The sequence below is a fragment of the Chionomys nivalis genome, chromosome 11 (assembly GCF_950005125.1).
Source record: "Chionomys nivalis chromosome 11, mChiNiv1.1, whole genome shotgun sequence".
Taxonomy (NCBI): Eukaryota; Metazoa; Chordata; class Mammalia; order Rodentia; family Cricetidae; genus Chionomys; species Chionomys nivalis.
In genome coordinates this window covers 72,683,169-72,702,910 of record NC_080096.1, presented here as the reverse complement: position 1 = coordinate 72,702,910, position 19,742 = coordinate 72,683,169, and positions in this window count along the sequence as shown.

Sequence of the window (19,742 nt, the reverse complement as noted above, 5' to 3'; positions counted from 1 at the left end):
AATTTCTGCATTACCTTGTGTTAGAGGACCTGGCAGACCCATATGGGATCGGATGTGTGTTATGTACATAGGGCAAAGCCTGTTCCTAATCAAATCTTGTACCTGGATAAACAATGAGGTTAGTTCTGTATCATCAGGTATAAATTCAGCAGTTTCAATATGTAATATAACTCTGCGTATTGTTAATCAGTAACTATATTAATAGGTTCTTTAAAGTCCCTTAGCACCATAAGAATGGCATATAATTCTGCCTTCTGGACAGAATCATAAGGATTTTGTTACACCTTACCCAAGTCTTCTGATTTGTAACCTGCCTTCCCTGATTTATTGGCATCAGTATAGAATGGACGGGCTCTAGTTATTGGAGCATCACGGATGATTCGAAGAAGGATCCAAGAAGTTCTCTTTATGAAGTTAAGCCTCTTGATTTTTGGATAGTTGTTATTAATGTCTCCCAAAAAATTAGCACAAGCTCTTTGCCATGGTTCATTATCTTCCCATAATTTCTTTAGTTCATCAGCAGTGAAAGGCACTATAATTTCTGCTGGGTCTATGCCTGCTAGTTAACGAAGTCTCAACTTGCCTTTTATAATTAACTCAAAGACTTTTTCCGCATAAGTTTTCAGTTTCTTACTTGGTTTATGTAATAAAAAGATCCATTCCGAGATAATATCATCTCTCTGCATTAAAATTCCTGTAGGAGAAATTTTTAATGGCAGTATGATGATAATACAATCGAACTCTGGATTTACCCTGTCCACATGTGCCTGTTGTAATTTTTCCTCAATCATTGTCAGTTCCTTTTCTGCTTCAGCTGTTAATTCTCTGGGACTGTTTAAATCTTTGTCACCATCCAAGGTTTTGTTCAAATGAATTATTAGATCAGGTGTTATCCCAATAGCTGGCCGAAGACTGGAAATGTCCCCTAACAGTCTTTGAAAGTCATTAAGAGTCCGTAGGCGATCTTTCCAATTTTTGCCTTTTGTGCCTTAATTTTTTGCATTCCTATTTTATAACCTAAATAATTAACAGAATCTCCCTTCTGAATCTTTTCAGGAGCAATTTGCAATCCCCATTTAGGTAAAAGTATCTTTATTTCTTCAAACAGTCTGTTCAAGGTATCCATGTTTGAATCAGATAACAAAATGTCGTCCATGTAATGATATACTATCGATTTGGGAAATTTCTTGCGTATTATTTGCAATGGTTGATTCACAAAATATTGGCACAGGGAGGAGCTATTTAACATACCCTGTGGGAGGATTGCCCAGTGGTACCTCGAAGGTTGAGAATTATTATAAGTAGGCACTGTGAAGGCAAATTTTTCTCTATCTTCTTTTTGTAAAGGTATAGTGAAAAAAACAAAACTTTAAATCAATAACTATGAGAGGTCATCCTTTTGGCAATAAAGAAGGCAAAGGAATTCCAGATTGCAGAGGGCCCATAGGTTGAATAACCTTGTTGATAGCCCTGAGATCTGTCACCATTCTCCATTTGCCTAATTTTTTCTTAACCACAAATACAGGAGAATTCCAAGGGCTGGTAGATTCTTCTATATGTCCAGCATCTAATTGTTCTTGTACCAGCTGTTCTAAAGCCTGTAACTTTTCCTCAGCTAAAGGCCATTGCTTTGTCCATATTGGTTTCGCAGTCAACCATTTTAGAGGCAAAGCTGTTGGTATCTCTGAAGGGACATCAATTGCTTGTTCTTGTACAGCCCAAATGGCCGGTTTTCTCCATTTGTAATATCTTTTAATATTATTCTCAGAAATATAGGCTCTAGAAGTAGCAGGAATGTTAATTTGGTTATTCCATTGTTGTAATAGGTCATGACCCCATAAATTCATTGCAATATTGGCTACATATGGCCTTAATTTTCCTATTTGTCCCTCTGGTCCTATACATTCAACCCATCACGTGCTCTGCCTTACTCGAGATAGGGTTCCAATTCCCAGGAGCTGAACATTTACATTCTGAAGAGGCCAATATGGTTGCCAAGATTCTAGGGTAATGATACTTACATCTGCACCTGTGTCCAGCACACCAGTAATAAAAATGCCATTTACACACACTCTTAGCTTTGGTCTTTGATCATTTATAGAAGTTTACCAAAACACATGGAACTCATCTTTCTGATCATTATTGCTTGTAACAGTAGGCATGGGGCTTCCTAATTGTCCTGATGAGGCACGCTCTCTCTGTAACTGAAAATGACTGAACCATGTTTGCCATGGGGGCCTGTGAGCCCCCCCCCTCACGTTTCCCATCTGTATCAGGTTGCCTTGTCTATCTCTTGTAGACCTGCAATCATTCGTCCAATGTCTGCCTTTTCCACATCTTCTACATAAACCTGAAGGCTGAGTCCTCCTATTTCTGTTATTTCTAGAAGATGCATTATTATTATTTCTGAAAATCCGTTGTCTACAATTCCTTTTCATATGACCCATTTTGCCACAATTAAAACATTTGGTATTCTGATGTCTCCTTTTACCATTGGAAATTGCTTCTTCTACCCATGCTTCAGTGCCATAGTCAAATGTATCAACATTCAGTGTATGCAAGACCCATTCTTCCTAGGGCGCTGATCTGAGCTTTAAAGGCCCCCAAATCCTTTTGTATTCCACATTTACATTTTCAGAAGCCAAAGACTCAATCATTATACGTCTTGCTTCTGGGTCAGATATTCCTATTTGTACAGCTTTAGTTAGTCTTTGTAAAAAGTCACTAAATGGTTCTCTCTGACCCTGTTTAACTCTCACAAATGATTCCATTCTCTGTCCTGGGTCTTGCACCCTGTCCCAAGCCCTTAAGGCTGCTGTAATACACATGGAGAGTGTGTTTTCATCCAAATTTGCTTGTTTCTGAGGGTCGGAAAAGAGCCCATCTCCTAGAATTTGATCTAGGGAAATCTCAATTCCCTTCACTCTTTCCTGCTGTTCTAAAAGTCTAGCCTCTTGCCTGAATAAGCATTTCCATTTCAATTGCGGTCCACTCTCAAGTACAGCAGACCTCAGCTATAGCCAGTTAGAGGGAGTTGCTTTGTTTCTCATGGCCCAAGATTTTAGCATCTCTTTAACAAAAGAGGCATGCATCCCAAAAGTCATTACAGCCTGTTTAATTTCTTTGAGATCATTGATATGGACAGGCTCCCATGTATCTTCCTTGATGACCCTAGGGTTTCTGGAACCAACCACTTTCTCTGTTGTTACTACTGGAAAGGCAGGTAGAACTGTAGATAGAGCTTTGTGGGAATTGTCCCGGAGAGATTTACCCACCGATGTAGTTAAAATTTGCCTTTCTACCCCTTGCTCTTCTTCATCAAAATTTAGAAATTCCTCAATCTTTTCAATTCTATTCACCATTGCCTTCTGCAATGTCTGAATCTCCTGTCCAGAATTATGTTCCAAAGCCTTCATTGAGGATTCTAAAGTTTGAAGTTTGTCCATTAGAGATAACATCTCATCTTTGGACATAATTTTTATAGCATAAACCGTGCCTTCTTGTATTGACAATCTTTCCGCCAATCTATCATAAGCTTTAGACAAAATCCGATTGTCACATTCAGCAGTTTTGATTCTCTCAGTTAATGTTTCAGTTCCTACTGAAAGGGACTGAAGCTTATGATCCAAATCAGCTGTTCCTTCTTCCATAGCAATGAATTTCTCCTTAATATCAGCCGTTAATGTTTCAGTTCTTACAGAAAGGGACTGTAGCTTATGATCCAAATCAGCTGTTCCCTCTTCCATAGTAATGAATTTCTCCTTAACATCAGCCTGTACCTCTTCTAAATTTTGCACAGTTTCTTGAGTTGTGTTAAACAAAGATCTGTTCTCTGCCTGGAGAACTTCAAACTGATTCTTGAGAAGATTGTTGTCATTCTCAATTGTTTTTAAGCGTTCAACCACATCTCGTAAAGACTTTATCATATTTCTATTATCAAACCATATAGTACCAAGGAAAACTACTAATCCCAGAAAAATCCATATCTGTGGGGTGACAGACACTTCTTGTAAAATCTCCCACATGGTACAATCAAAAGGGCTGTTAAAGTCTTGAATGGTAATGTTTTCAGACATTTTTCTTATTTATAAAAGAAAATTATTTACCTGTAATGACGTTTACCTGCCAGTGGTGGCGAAAGAAATGCACCTGAGTCCACATAGTCTAAGCCAGAGCCGGTCTGAAACAATTAACTCAAAACGAAAATTATTGTACTACCTGAGAAGTTAGATTGGTTGCGGAAGGGGTCACTTTGTCTGCTGCTGTGGCGGCTTTCGCTTCAAAACCGCAGGTGCTTCCACTAATTCAGGCAGCGGGGTTTGGCTGCATACTTAGCCAAGGCAGGCAGGGAGCGGTTAATGTGCTCTGGCCTGAGTAAGTCTGAACGGCTAGGCAAAGGGGGCCGAGTGGGGGTCACTGCTCTGCGACTGTATCCTGGCCTGGAGTGGGGAAAGGGATAGCGAGCCAGGAGCGTGCTGTGAAAGCTAGCGGGCTATGCTCACTGGAGCCCAATTGGAGCCCAATTGCACTTCCTGAGCTCCAGTAGCTAACTTGCTCACAAAGGCTGGGAATGATCGAGCTTGCGCTCCCCCCATGCCGGGGTGGGGGCAAAATAGCCTGATGTTGGATGCCAAAATGTAACGGCGTAAATGAATGCAGATAGATTATAAAAATATATACAGCTTTAATGGGGAAATAGACTTACAGGACCACAGGTTCCCATGGAGATCAGGAAAGCAGAAAAGGGGCTGCTGGGATCGCGCCCGGCAGATTTATCAGTAAACATTAGCCCGAGGCAAACACACCCCCTAATGGGCAGGGCTTATCCCTACAACTTGTATGTGATTTAATAACAAAAATATGCATGGTTCCCTCAATAAAAGTATTTGTGATGTGACATGAACATGAAGATCAGTGTTTGGATTCTCTGTACCCACGTTAAAGCCAGATGTGATCATTTCCATCTCTAATATTGAAACATGGATTCAAAGTCGAGATCTAGTTAGAAATCTGTCTTAAACCAAAGAGTCCGAGAGTTATAGAGCGGGATACCCAACAACTACCTCTGGACTCCATGCCTGTACATAGGTGTTGTTGTAAACCAGCAATATAAAACACAAACACTCATGCACATATACACACATGTGCACAAAGTGAAGACAGCTGCAAGAATATAAGTTTTAGGATTCCTCCTAAAGCCAACCAGCCATGAAGATCAGGATGCTTTGACAAAATCTAGAAGAAGATAGATTTTAACATCTGTGTGATAAAAGGGGATATTATCAAGTGCAGGATCTCCAGCTACTCACCAGTGTTCTATATATGAACAAGTGTATCATGAGGGCTGGCTTGTTGGGGTTTCTTTCCTGCCCAATTCCCACAGCAATAAATCCCAAAGAAAATCACACACAGGTCTACATAGGTTATAAACTGATTGGCCCATTAGCTCAGGCTTAGAATTAGCTCTTATAAGGTATATTAACCCATTATCTTTATCTATTTTCACCACATGGCTCAGTACCTTTTTCAGCAGGGCAAATCACATCCTACTTCTTCTGTGATCTGGGCAGGACTTTAGAAAGAGCTTCCTTCTTCCCAGAATACTCCTGTTCTTATTGCCCCACCTCTACTTCCTGTTAGGTTTTCCTGCCTATACTTCCTGCCTGGCTATCAGCCAATCAGCATTTAATTAAAATGTAATTTAAAGAATATAAATGATTGTCCCACAACACTTCCCCCTATTTTTTTAAACAAAGGAAATATATAGTCCATTTTTGGGGAATGTGGGTGTAGTATTCCAGGCTACTTCCAGCTGGTTGGGGGTGCTGATAATCTTATGAGGACCTAAAGAAAATTTAGAGTTATGATCAAGTCCTGACTGGAGTATCCTGTGAGGCTTGATCATCTCAGGCAGCAATCTTGAATCTGTTTTGGATGTAGAACTCTGACATCTGGGCCATCCATTCCTACCAACAGTTTTTCAGTTGGTCTTCCTTGATCAAACCTGATTTTTCTTAACTCAGAATGAATCCACAGTCTCTCATTTCCTGTGGAAACAAAAGCAAAATTTCTTCTCCAAAGTAACATACATTTTGACTTCAAATTTGAAGTCAAGGTATTTTCAAAATACCTAACATGGATTAATTCAGCAGCATTTATAAGCAAATATCTTTTAGCAGTTGTTGCTCCTTCTTCAGCATTCAAATAATTCAAAGAGAGCTTAATAACATACACTATCCAGATTCTCTGTGTATTTTACTTAGGTAATATTATATCCTTCTGGAGTCTTTGATGGAGTTGAAGAATAGATAAATAGTTAAAGTTTTCCTTTGTTATGAATAGCTATAGTTTTCCTTTGTTATGATAAAAGAAAAAATAGATATAAATATTGTAACTGTAATTCTTGCTTGATAACTGTTTTGTTATATGTAAGTTTACTATGTTAAAGTTAAAGCCTTCCTTTCATTTTTAAACAGAAAAGGGGAAATAATGTAGGAGGTCCTTCTGTATTTGTGTTGCTTTCATTGGCTGAATAAAGAAACTGCCTTGGCCTTTTGAGAGGGAAGAGCTTAGGTAGGCGTGGAAAAGAAAACTGAATTCTGGGAGGAAGAAGGCAGTGTGGCAGATGTCATGAAGCTCCTGCCTGAGACTGACCCTAGTAAGCCATGACCTCATGGTGCTACATAGATTATTAAAAATTGGTTAAATCAAGATGTGAGAGTTAGCCAAGAAGAGGTTAGATATAATCAGGCAGGCATTAATTTCAGTAATACAATTTCTGTGTGGTTATTTTGGGGGTTAAGCTAGCTGGACATCAGGATGCAGCCTGCCGCTCCCCCTCGTACTACAAGCAAGGACAGCCTGACTTGCTCAGACAAGAAATATATAGAATCAGGCAGTGGACACCAACCTGTACAAAGCTTTATTAGCAAACCAAATCAGTGTTTTTCAAATTTAAGCATTAAAAACACAAGCTTTACCATGGGAATTATGATTTACTACATGTGGTATGCAAACCTGTCCATAGTGGAGACATGATATTCTTATCTGCCACAAATATTAGAGCATTTCATATCATAATCCAGATGGTCACCTAGCCAGGAGACAACCTCTCAGAAAAGCTGATTTATCTGAAGAAATTTTGAGGCCATAGGAGAGATAACTGTCCCTTAGATGAGATAATATACTCTCTTTCCCAGAATCCCTCCCTCAATGTAACAGTTAGAGAACCTGCCATCAGCGACACTAAGTTTGTCTGCTTTTCTGGGATCTGCAGTGATGTGGCTAGCAGGCCTGCTTTTCATCCTGCCTGGCTCCCACATGGCTAGCTTTACACCCAAAATAACAACACACAAATTGTATTCATTTAAACACTGCCTAGCCCATTAGCTCTAGCCTCTTATTGGCTAACTCTCACATCTTGATTAACCCATATCTATTAATGTGTGTAGCAGCATGAGGTGGTGGCTTACCAGGAGGATTCTAACCTATGTCCATCTTGAGCCAGAGCTTCATGGTATCTGCCTGACTCTGCTCTCTTTCTCCTACCATTCTGTTCAGTCTACTCAACTTATCTAAATTCTGCCCTATCAAAAGGCCAAGGCAGTTTCTTTATTAACCAATGAAACAACAGATAAATAGAAGATCCTCCAATATCAGGGATCTAATATAAGAAATCTTACTTTTCCTTTGCCTTATAGCTATTGGGGGGTGGATACTGATCAAAACTCTAGGCATGCTTGCCCTGACACTTTGGGCTCTCTCTCTCTCTTCTCTGAAGTTCCTTTCTATTCTCTTTCACTCATATACTATCTGAGCATACTAACTTTCTTGAACCCTTACTGAAAAATGGTACAAGAATGGAGTCATATGAGGAAAATTCTGAGTGATTTTTAAGAAAACTAAAAAATTAAAATGAGAGTTTTGTGACCTAAGTTTCTTCAAAACATAGAATTGGCCCAGAATATTTTTGTGTTCCTCCAAGGTGGAATAGACAGGAATAGGCTTCCTGCAGATTATTCATTGACACTGGCTATTGTCACTTGTTTAGATGCCTCTATGGCAAAATATATTTTTGCCATGTGAGACTAGTCCTTTGAATTGTACACTTTACTCATAGGATTCTTCTTAATCTTCAAAGAAGACATTTCCTGATGTTCTGAGAAATGTTGGCGATTTCTTAAGGTTTTAGCTGACTTTATCTATCATCTCAATTCTCCCAGGTTGAACTGCCAATAGAGCATTATACATACCCCAACTCTAAAGAACATCATGGCTTTCTATCTTTTTCTTCTCAGTCTCCCCTTTACTGGCTTCTGTGGAGATGTACAACTTGCCTGCACTGTACTGGCATTTCACTTGTATTTTAATAAATAAAACTTGCCTGAGGATTAGAAAAGTAAAAGAGCCATACTGGGACAGCCTTATAAACCAGGCATCAATAACATACACCTTTAATCCCAGGAGCTACACTAGTTTGCCTTAGAACCAGGATGTGCTTGCCTTTCATCCCAGAAATAGAGAGGAATAGATAATGGGAGGAGACATCATTCAGTCTCATTCTGATTTCCTGGAAGCAGGATTACCATTTACCGAGGTTGAGGTAAGAGACAGTGGCTTAAAAGTGCTTTGCTTTTAAGGTTGAACCCCAATTTCTATCTGTGAGTTTTTATTAACTGTGCTTCACTCCACTATTATTTTTGTTTCAAACTCTAACAAAATGGTCCTTGAGTATTGTTCTGACTTATATTTAGGTTTTTTAATTAAAGACACTAAGAATCCATAAAGAAGAACCCACTTTCTCTGTAATAACCTCATATGTAGATTTCTCTCTGTGTCTAATATCTTCCTCTTTACCAAATAGCAAAGAGACAGAACTTAAGCTATTTTCACTCCTTTTCTAAACAGACTACAGATTGAGATTCTTAGTGGATGATTATGATCATATAGAATGTCAAATAAACTGTGATATGAGATGCAGGAGGTTTAGAGATCCTTACAGTAATGTAATGAAAACACATTGCATTTTCTTTATATAAAATAACTTTAAAGCAAAACTGATATAAATATTATAATACATATTTATAGACACAGAAAATGGTGTTTCTTGCTTCCTCTTTGAGGAAAATCTTTGCATAACTGAGATCACACAGCTCTTTCAGAGAACTACTCTGCAGTGGGGAAAATGCATCAGAGATGAACAGTAAGAAATGCCTTGTGCAGTTGGCAGAAGTGGTAATCACATCAAGATTAATGTTTCTTTCTCTCCCTAACCTCCCACATTCTCCCTTCCATGGTTGTGATTTCCTAATATGTGTTCTGCCCAGCAAATTCCACCTAGTACATTCAGAAGGAGTAATTTCATGACAATGCTCAATATGGGTTAGCATGTATCCACAAATAATGTTCAAAACATTTAATTAGGCGTTTTGAATCGAATAGTATCATTTAAATATTTTTAAGCTTGATGTTTGATTAAAGTTTCTGATTCTTTTTCGGGATCCTTAATAATGGTCCATTGAAATCCTTGCAGATAAAAATGCAAAATTTTTCTCATACATGGAAATAAATTTTAAAAACTATATTTATTTTAAAAGTATCCAAAATTTTGGAGCTAGTGAGATTTGTTCAAGAGGGACTTATTTCCTTTTATTTTATTATTAAAATCTTGTGCAATGTTTTGTATTTAATCAAAGAATGATTGCTAAACAATTCAAGCCAATAACACTATACAGCATGCACATGTTATTTAAGCTGTCATGACATTGCTTGATTTGCTGTCACTAAAAGTAAACAACAGCTGCAGAAAAGACAAAAGTGTTGCATATGAAATCAGAGCTGTGGCTGTCCTCAAGAGTTCTGACAATCAGAAGACCTTCCCCTGATTGGCTATGACTTCCTTTAGTTCATTGAATAGAAGCCCCTCAGTAGCCCTGGACCTGGCACATGAGAGGGCTACTGGATAATAAGTCTACTTTCTGGCAGTGGTCAGAGTCTTTGTGAAGTAGCTAAAGTCTAGTTATTATGTCCTACCTGTGCTGACCATTGAGTTAACTCTCAGCTCTCCTTGCTCTGATCCTCTCCTGGGGCTCCACATGGTGCAGTCCACAGCAAAGTTTGCCAGATAAAATTAAAGATTCTTGGTTAAATTGGAATTTCAGATAAAAACCAAATATTTTCCAAGAATGCCTTTCCAAATATTAAAAGGAAATATTTGAGTACTTAGGTTTGCCTTTTATATATATATAAACTCCCTATCTAACTTGTTAAACCTGGAAATGCTACAGAAGTCCTGAATACTCAAGCCACCATATGCCCACACAAGATGGTCTTCTTTCTCTTCTCCTTACTTTGGCCAAATGTGTGACATGAAGCATCTTGAGGGAGAAGATACTGGTTTTTGCCCACAGCTTGAAGGCAGGTGCTTCATTGTGGTGGAGCAGCAGGGCAGCAGTCAGGTCTGCCAGCACAGTGTGGAAAAGCAGCTTGTTTGCATCTCCGACAAGAAGTCAGAGTGAGAGCCTGGCTTGTTCTCCTCAGGGGCCACCCCTACCCTGGGTCCTTTCCCTCTCAGTTAGTCCTTCTCACAAATGGTTTCACACATACATTCTAAGAATTACTTGTTAATAGCATAGAATTTTTCAAAAAAAAAAAAAAAAAAGAAACTGCCAATCAAAATGAACCACCTAAGTCCAACCCTTGTTAACACATCCAAATACAACATTTTAACATTTAATGTTCAACAATCTGCTTCTCAAAGGGAACATGAAAATTTCATAACGCAAAGTGCATTTAAACCAATCTCTAAGAGTCACAAGAATGTTAAGAATTCAAAACTGTGAGCACAATTAAAAAGAAAAGTCATAAGGACTTCCAGTACACAATGTCAAAGTAAATATTCACATTTCTAAAAGGACAATTGGGCACAGAAGAAAAGAAAGGAGAAAAGCAAAGCCCCCAGCCAGCAAGGCTAACACCAGATGTTTTAGCTTTCCATTGTCATCTGGAGTCCATGATGGCATGGACTGGGTTCCAATGGGCTTGGATAGAACCGGTCCTCCAGTTTTACTGCCTAGAGCAAAATGACCCTTTGTTTGGGACCAGTTCCATTCAGTACCTACCTTTTTTTCCCCAACATCCCTCCTTTCTAGAATTTTTAATACCCTGGGATCTCTATAGCAGCTTCAGGTTTATCTTTACAACTTTAGGCACAGCCCTCTCATGTTCCATGCAGGAATCTGACCACTGACACATTGCAGCTTTCTGAAATTTGGTTAAACCCTGCTTGACTATTAAACTCTATCTTCTTGTGTGTCTACAAATCAAGCACCATGTGAATGTGCCAAGTTTTGCTGTTAGCTTGAGACACACTCTGGCCCTCTTGGCCCATAGTTGGAGCAACCACTGTACTGCTGCGGCAAAAATGTGAGAAGATATTTTCCTAAGCTGTCATTTTCCAGCAAAGGTTCCATCTTTACAGATGTCTTCTTTTCCAATAAATTTACATCACCACACTTTTCCCATTGCCCAATTGGCAAAATTCAAAGTTTGTTCATAATGGTGCTAATCCCTTTAAGAATTCGAGCCACTTATTTTGTATTTGCTCTTTAACTAAGTTCAGTCTCCTTTCTTTAGCATACTGTGCATGTCTCATCACAACTGTCATCAGGTTCACATGGCACTCGTCACCATATTTTTCAGTTTTTGAACTCACTTATGCTATAAATCTGAGTAAGTGTCACAAGCAGTAATCATGCTATAGCCTGAATATTAGCATTTATTTGAAATGGTAACCATAAGATTGATGACTTTTGAATGAATCACCAGTCCTCTCTTCAAGACAAAGGAAGAAGACAGCCAAATGATGTGCCAGAAATTAATACAAATGTCCTTCAGTTTATTTTCCAAAAGAATCACTGTACCTGTCTAGGTCTCAGAAGCTCCAACCTTACACACTTCTACTAGAATTTTGGTCAGCTAAACTCCTGTGATAATAGACGATTAAGGGTTCTTTTATTGATTGATTGATTGATTGATTGATTGACTTATTGATTGATTGATTTGGTTGGTTGGCTTTTTTTTTAATACAGGGTTTCTCTGTAGCTTTGGATCCTGTCCTGGAACTAGCTCTTTTAGACCCGGCTGGCCTCGAAGTCACAGAAACCCGCTTGCCTCTGCCTCCCGAGTGTTGCAGAGTTTTTCTAGCCCACAACTCTTTCTCATTTGTCTCAGAAACTGTTTCCAAAGATGTATAAAACACAAAGTCAATCAGGTTTATCACCATAATGACTCTATGACTTAGTGTCAATTTTCAATATGCCTTGGTTTCTTTTCTCCTTGCTGTAACCAAAGATGCAATAAGGAATAAGGCAGGGCAGGTTCATTTGTGCTGAAGATTTGTAGGGGTTTTGATCATTATGGCTGGACAGGCAAAGCAAGGACTGGCTCCGTGGTGATGACAGTTGTGGCAGCTTCTTGCTGACATATGGTGGCGGGGAAGAGGCAGAAATCTTTAATAATTAAATAAATTAATTAATAAAAAAAAACACACACAAAAAGAAATATCAGTGTTCAGCTGACTTTATCTTTTATCCAACTTAATTCAATACAGGACTACAGTCCATAAAAAAACACACATTCAGAGTTTGGTCTTTCCTGATCACTTCATCTTTTGGGGGTATGGATATATCATTTAAACTCTCAGAATTTTTTAATCCAATGAAGTTGACAATAAAAATTAACTGTATACCAAACATTGAGAGAACTTAGGAAATTGATATTTTTAAACATATAATTCATTTTCTCTATTCATCATCTGGCAATTGACATTTGTCTTTGGAATTGCCCATTAGTTGAGAATTTTTAAAGTATTTTCTTCCCTGCCATGATGTAAAATCCCTCCTCTCTCTCAAAAGTAGCTGAGAGTTGTACATCCAGATCTGAAGGCAGCAGGAAAAAAGAGATAGTGTGCCTGACTTGAGCATCTGAAATTCTAAAATCAAGCGAAGCACTTCCCCCAAAAGGCCACACTCCTAATAGTACCACTCTCTTGTGACCAAGCATTCAAATCTGTGAGCCTATGGGGCCATTCCTATTCAAACCACCACACATGTATATATAATTAAATAAATAATATTAAACAGACAAAGATGAGCAATTTTTTGAAATCTGTTTATTTGTTGATGTTTTTCATGTGCCAGTTTTGAGTTAATGGTTTTAAAGAATTTTCAGAGATGTTTAATAGGTCCTTAGGGGTAGAATATTGTTTCCTTACAAATCAAAAAGCTCTAATTTATGGAAGACTTAAAGGGAAGAGTCAGACTCCAACACACATCAAATTCAACACCTTGTTACGACATACTAAAAACATTGCCACCAATATTAATAATAACAATCACTATAAAAAGGGGAACTCAAGAATATTAGTAAAGTGGGCAATTTCTTTGCAAGTACATTAACAATGGCTAGCAGGAACAATATCACAAGGCTCAGTGAGAGGCAGACACTACTATCTCCACAGAGAGAATTTAAACAAAGGATGCTAATTACATACATTGTTTTCCTTGCATATAATACCTACAAGAGCCTTTCATTCATGATCCAGTCAGTGAAGGAGGTTAGCAAAATCTAATGACTTAGAATATCTGAAAACGGTGATGAATAAAATTTATAAGTTGTTCCCTCTGTCTTCCTCTCAGCATCCCATCCTTACTCTACTTTTCTCTTGCTGTTTAAGCACTGTTTTCAGGCCACAGTTGGGAGCAGGTAACCAAAATCATGGCAAGTGAAACACCAAGAATAAGAGGAATGCACATAAGGGGAAGTTATATTGAGAGAAATGAGAGAGGCTAAGATTTCTATGCTTATAAATTCCAGTATCCATTTAAGTAACAGAAAGATGAAGAGAAAAATATAAGCAAATATTTTATTATTACTAAGATGTTTCTAATTCAAATCCAAGAGATATTTGGTATCATTGTTTCACACTAGAGGTCCCCCCCTCCCATAAGAAAATATATTTGCATCACCTGTTCCTGTCTTCCTAAAGGTGGGGCCACATTGGAGAGTATGTTCTTATTATAAAGAAATTAGATTTTATGAGTAATATGGGATTCCCCTCTGTATGCTGTAAATGTTTTATTACCATTGGTTAATAAAGAAGCTGCTTTGACCTATGGCAGGGTAGAATATAACAAGGAAGGAAATCCAAGCACAGATAGAGGAGGAAAGAAGGCAGAAGTTAGGCAGACGCCATGTAGCCACTGAAGGAAAAAGATACCAGAATCTTACCAGTAAGCCACAGCTTCATGGTGATATACATATTAGTAGAAATGGGTTAATTTAAGATGTAAAAGTTAGTTAGCTAAGAATACACCTAAGCTATTGACCAAGCAGTGTTATAACTAATATAGTTTCTGTGTGATTATTTGGGTCTGGGCAGCTGGGAATGAAAGTGCAGTCTTTGCTTACATATGAGATTTATATGTCTAACAGCTTCCTAGTTAAGCAAAATTGACATTCTACTATAAAGAGAAGTAGATATATTGGCCACATAATACCGAGGGCAGTACTAATTATACGTAATTACAAACCCATTTCTAAGGCACCAGCTATAATCAGAGGTGAGTCTACACTGCTATTAAGAAACTTTGTGATCAGGTGGTGGTGGTACATAGCTTTGATCTCAGTAGGCATAGGCAGAGACAGGTAGATCTCTATGAATTTGAGACAAGCCTAGTCTACAGAGGCAGTCTCCAAAGCTACACAGAGAAACCATGTCACAAAAAAAAAAAAATCAAAAAAAGAAAAAAGAAAAGGAAAAAAGAAAGACAAAAGACACTTTGTGTTATAGGTTACACAAATGCTTATATCATGACAGGTTTTTAAATTGGAAATAGTACTGACGTGTCAATAGAAAACAAAGACATAGCATAAAAACATGTACCAATTCTTAATGAACTCGTGACTTTCGGAATTTACTGTCTTCTTTGTCTTCATTTGTGTGTCAGCTCCCTCAAGACAGGGCCAGGTGTACATCACTTACTGCATGGCAAGAGTCCAGACTGCCTAAAGTGTCAGAAGCACTAACAAAACATATATCTAGGAGGCAGAGAAGATGGAAAGACGTCTAAAGGTGTCACCACAAATATAATGATTATGCTTTCCTTCCTTAACAACTGTTTTTCCAGTTTTTTCCAAACGTATTTTATATCTGCGAGTTTGTGTCTAACAAAATATAGAGCACAGCTTTGCTCAGAGGCATGGCTCTGCTAAATGAAACTGATTTGACAGGCTCAGACCACTGGAGTTTAGTCCTTCACATTCTGGATGGCTGGAAATGAAAATGTGCCAAACCTCCTTGGGTAATCAGTGAACCACACTCTCCACCCTCTCCTCCACACTCCAGGCAATTACCCATCTGGTTTGCTGGTTTCAGAGGAAATATCACAATGAAGTTGCTCAACTAAAAGTGAATTATGTGTCTATAACATGAGAAGCATCCTACTACAGCTGCCTCTCAAGTCTACTTTTATCTGTAGCCATCCATCTGTACAGACATTAGAATATTCCCAAATAACAGCAGGATATTCAGAGATGCGATCAGAAGGGCTGTAGCAGAAGATCTGGATTTTAGGTCTTGGTCTGTTCTAACTTTGTGTGATACGTGGCCAGATCTTCACACCACTATGGGTTTCTGATTCTCAGTTGCACACTATGAGATTCATGCTAAGTAACCTTTAGAGAACCCTTACAGTTCCAACATTCTGGACATGTAAACTGCCAAGACATCTGTCTTGTACAAGTTGGCAGATGAACACTAGACAGACTGTTTCTATCCAGTGCTCATAGAAGCCAGCCTTTATAATGAGAGACATGCTTTGGATCTGTCTTCACTCCTAGAGAAAGATGTGATCCACTGTGCTTGATTTCCTTACTTCTGTGAAATAAGGAAGTTGTGAAAACCTTGTCTGAGTTGTTTGCTAGCTCAGGAGACTTGTGACTCCTGGGCTGACAAATATAGAGACTAGTATTGCATTCATGCTCACGTTAGTCACAGTACTGACAAAATGTTCTAGTGCTTCTTGACACAAGCTAGACTCACCTGGAAACAGGGAGCCTCAACTGAGATAAATGTCTCTATTGGATTGCCTTTAGGCAAGTTTCTAGGACAATTTATCTTTTTTCCTTTAATTACATATCACATTAAAATTACATTACTTTTCCTCTTTCCTTTTTTCTCTCAGCCCCTCCCAAATGCTCTCTCTCCAACTCTTGTTTTAATTCCTTTGTAAATATGTATAGGTATGGCAAAGTGTATAGATACAACCTGCTGAGTCCATTTTTTTTGTTATTTGTGTGTTATTGTTTCAGTATTGACCAGTTTGTATTGAATAACCAATTAAAAAGCTCGTTCTTGGGAGATGGTAAATCTATCAGTAGTCATCAGTTACCTGTACTCTCTTGTCCAGGAATGTGACCTTGTGAGATTTTACCACTTCTGCATTAGTATATCTATTGCTATTGCCATTGTGCAGATTGTATTTGTATGATCATTTCTATTAGTGAATGTTTCACAGTAGACTTCATGGTATTCTGGCTCTTACATTCTCTCCACTCCTCCTGAGATGTTCCTCGAGAGTACATGTAGGAGTTGTGATGTGCATGTATCCACTGTGACTGGACTCCCCTTGATCTTTTGATCTCTACATGGCATTAGTTGTGGCTTTCTGTGATGGCATCCATTTACTGGAAAGAGAAGCTTCTTTGATGATAACTGGTAGACACCTTTATCTGTGTATATAAGAATAAGATTTAGAATGTAGTTAGAAATTATGTTGGTCTGGCAAAGGGAAGGAAGTCGATTCTCTTCTAAGATTCATCCTCTCAGTGAATCTGGAAAGTTGACCAGGTTTCTAGTAAAGTCATAGTTTTCTTCCTATTGTGTGGGCCTTATGTCCAATCAGACAGCTGTTGGTTAGCACCAACATGTGTCTGCCACTTACAGAACCTTTAGAGATATCTGGCTATGCTGATGATTTTTGTGCCTCATAGACTTCATGGCTATGTAGGACTATTGGCTCTTTCTCTCCCTTGGCAGTTTCCATAACACTTTCTGGTACTATGGAAGCTTGACTGTAGGAAGGAAGAAGACTTTCAGGCTAGATGCAGTTTTAGTAATATGAGTCTTGTGTCCCAAAAGCAATCGAAACTTACCTCCTATCTCAGAGAGGAAACCAAGGGCAATTGTAATAGTCTCTATTGTTTGGGCAGTTACTTGGACTACCATGACCAAGCATTCTAAAGAAGAGTCCTCATGTCTGGTATTAGAATTTTTATTAGTCTAAATAATTTATGGTGGCATAACTTTCTTTAAGATGTGTGTGTGTTGTGTATGAGTTCAAGTAAACATAAAATTATAAAATTACTTGAGAATTTGTCAAACAAACAGTGATGTTTCTTGACTGATGATTCATTTGGGGGAGTCAAAAGGAGAGTGCAATCCTTATGTAGGTGGTGTTTGGTGCTTCAAAAAGACAGGCAAAGAAAACCATGAGGAGAAAGCCCGTAAGAAGCACTCTTCCATGGTTTCTGCAACAGTTTCTGCCTCAAAGTTCCTGTCCTGCTTGAGTTCCTGCCTTGACCACCTACAGTGATGCACTGTGATCTAGATATGTAAACAAAATGAAACTTTTGTTCTCTAAGTTGGTTTTGGTTATGGTGCATATCACACTATTTGAAAGCAAACTATGACAGACAGGACGCTCATCAGCTCAGAGTCATGTGAACCTTTTTATGACATGACACTTTATCATCTTCCCATTAAGATAGGACTAATTTTAATTTCTCTGAGGGAAATAGTATCATATGAAAAAAAATTACAATTCCAACAATCTGTGTCATTAACAAGATCTCCAGGTATACGAGATAAAAAAGAAGCAAGTATACCTTCTTGGGACTGTAGTCTGGATGCTATTCTGTCTAATCTATTAAGTAGGAAGAAGGAAAAGGCAAAGAAAGCACCTTAGTTATTTCCTCTGCTTATACATAAATGTTCAAAATGAACTTTGACCTGTTTGTTATTTTATAATAAATGTAGAAACCAATAATGAAAACATAACTATAAAATAATTACTCTCAAACCAAATTGTTCAAACCGTTTGAATGTACAGATCCCTGGGTCTCACTCACAGTGTTCTAAATCAGTGCCTCTGGGAAGAGCATGTACAGGCCCAGGTCTCTGGGCATTTATATTACCCCTAAGGTGCTTCTGCTGACTGGCCAGGTTTGTAAGCAAAAGCTCCCCAGCTATGTCTGGCTTTTGCTTCGGGCTTCCCTTGGAGCCCAGTGGAAGTTGTCTTTTCTTACTCAGAAACATCTGCTATAATCACGGGGAAGAGCAGTCTTGTTTGTCAATGGGGAAAGAAAAGCTGTTTACCTAGTTTTCAGGCCAAGGGAGAACATAATTACTGTCAAAGCAGATATGATTTCCTCTCACTCTGTGCCCTAGGAACTCACAGGAATGATGAGAGGATTTTTAATTAATGTTTGAAAAGCACCATGATCCATGGATTAGAGCATTGGAGAGAGGCACAGTGTGTTTTATTGTTGTATTAATAGCAATTGTATTAACAGAAATAATGAAGTTTTCTAAAGCGACCTTTTATTAGAAAAAAAATCTATGAGAAAAGAATTTTTGAAGACTGAAGGAAAAGGGACAAAAAGATAAAGGGGAAATAAAAGATACATTTGCCCCTATTCAAATTCTCCCATTAGACCTGGATATCTTGGCAGTGTTCAGAAGAACTCAGGTAAGAGATGCACTCCCAGTGTCCGAGGGGTTTTGTCAGAGAAACTTGAAATCAGGAAGCAAAGAACTTGCTAAGCAGACAAAGCCTCTGACCCTGGACTTATCTGCTGTCCACTGACTTGCAGTTACTAACAATCATACCTCTGTGGGGCACTTTGTTTATTCACTGTTGAAACATGAGGATATCAAAGAATGTTACACATTACTCAAAACCTAGTGGAAATGAGTGAGGATGGGCATGGAATTGTTAACATTGATTTTATAGATTTTGGTGACAATGACTTCAACAAATTCTCATATTTCAAAAAATATAACTGAATGTGCTCATAATGGATGTCTTATATATACTTCTCTAGAAGCCTTACAGCCAGCCTTCTCTTGGTGCTCAGCAGAAGCCAGCTCTCTTGCTTTAGAACATCTTTGATGATTCCCTCCCAATTTTGTTCTTATTCCCAGTGATGCCAATATCAAATCATTAGTTTTCACTTGATGTTCATTGCTGTATTGATAATTAATGACTGATACACTGTACCTTGGTTTGTAAAAACTCAAAGCATTATTCATTACCTGATATGTTATATGTACAAACTCTTTTATACACCCACACTCCTGTCCCCTCTTCTCTATGACGATAGTTAAATTTACTTTTGTCAAAATAAATATTCACTGTATATATAATTATCAGCACATAACCAATGTTTTGATCTCCTTTACTACATCTCTTTGAATATATCATTTGACATAATTAGGTTATTAACTACCTGATTTCTTAATTTGCTTTTTCCATATTAATTCTCTCTCTCTTTTTTTCCTTCCTTTGTCCTTCCTTTCTTCCCCTTTCCCTCTCTGTTGGTATCCCACCTTCTCATTTTCCCTCCTTAACCATGCACTCCTGTAGGTCCCCATCTCCCTACCATGATGCAGATTGATCGTG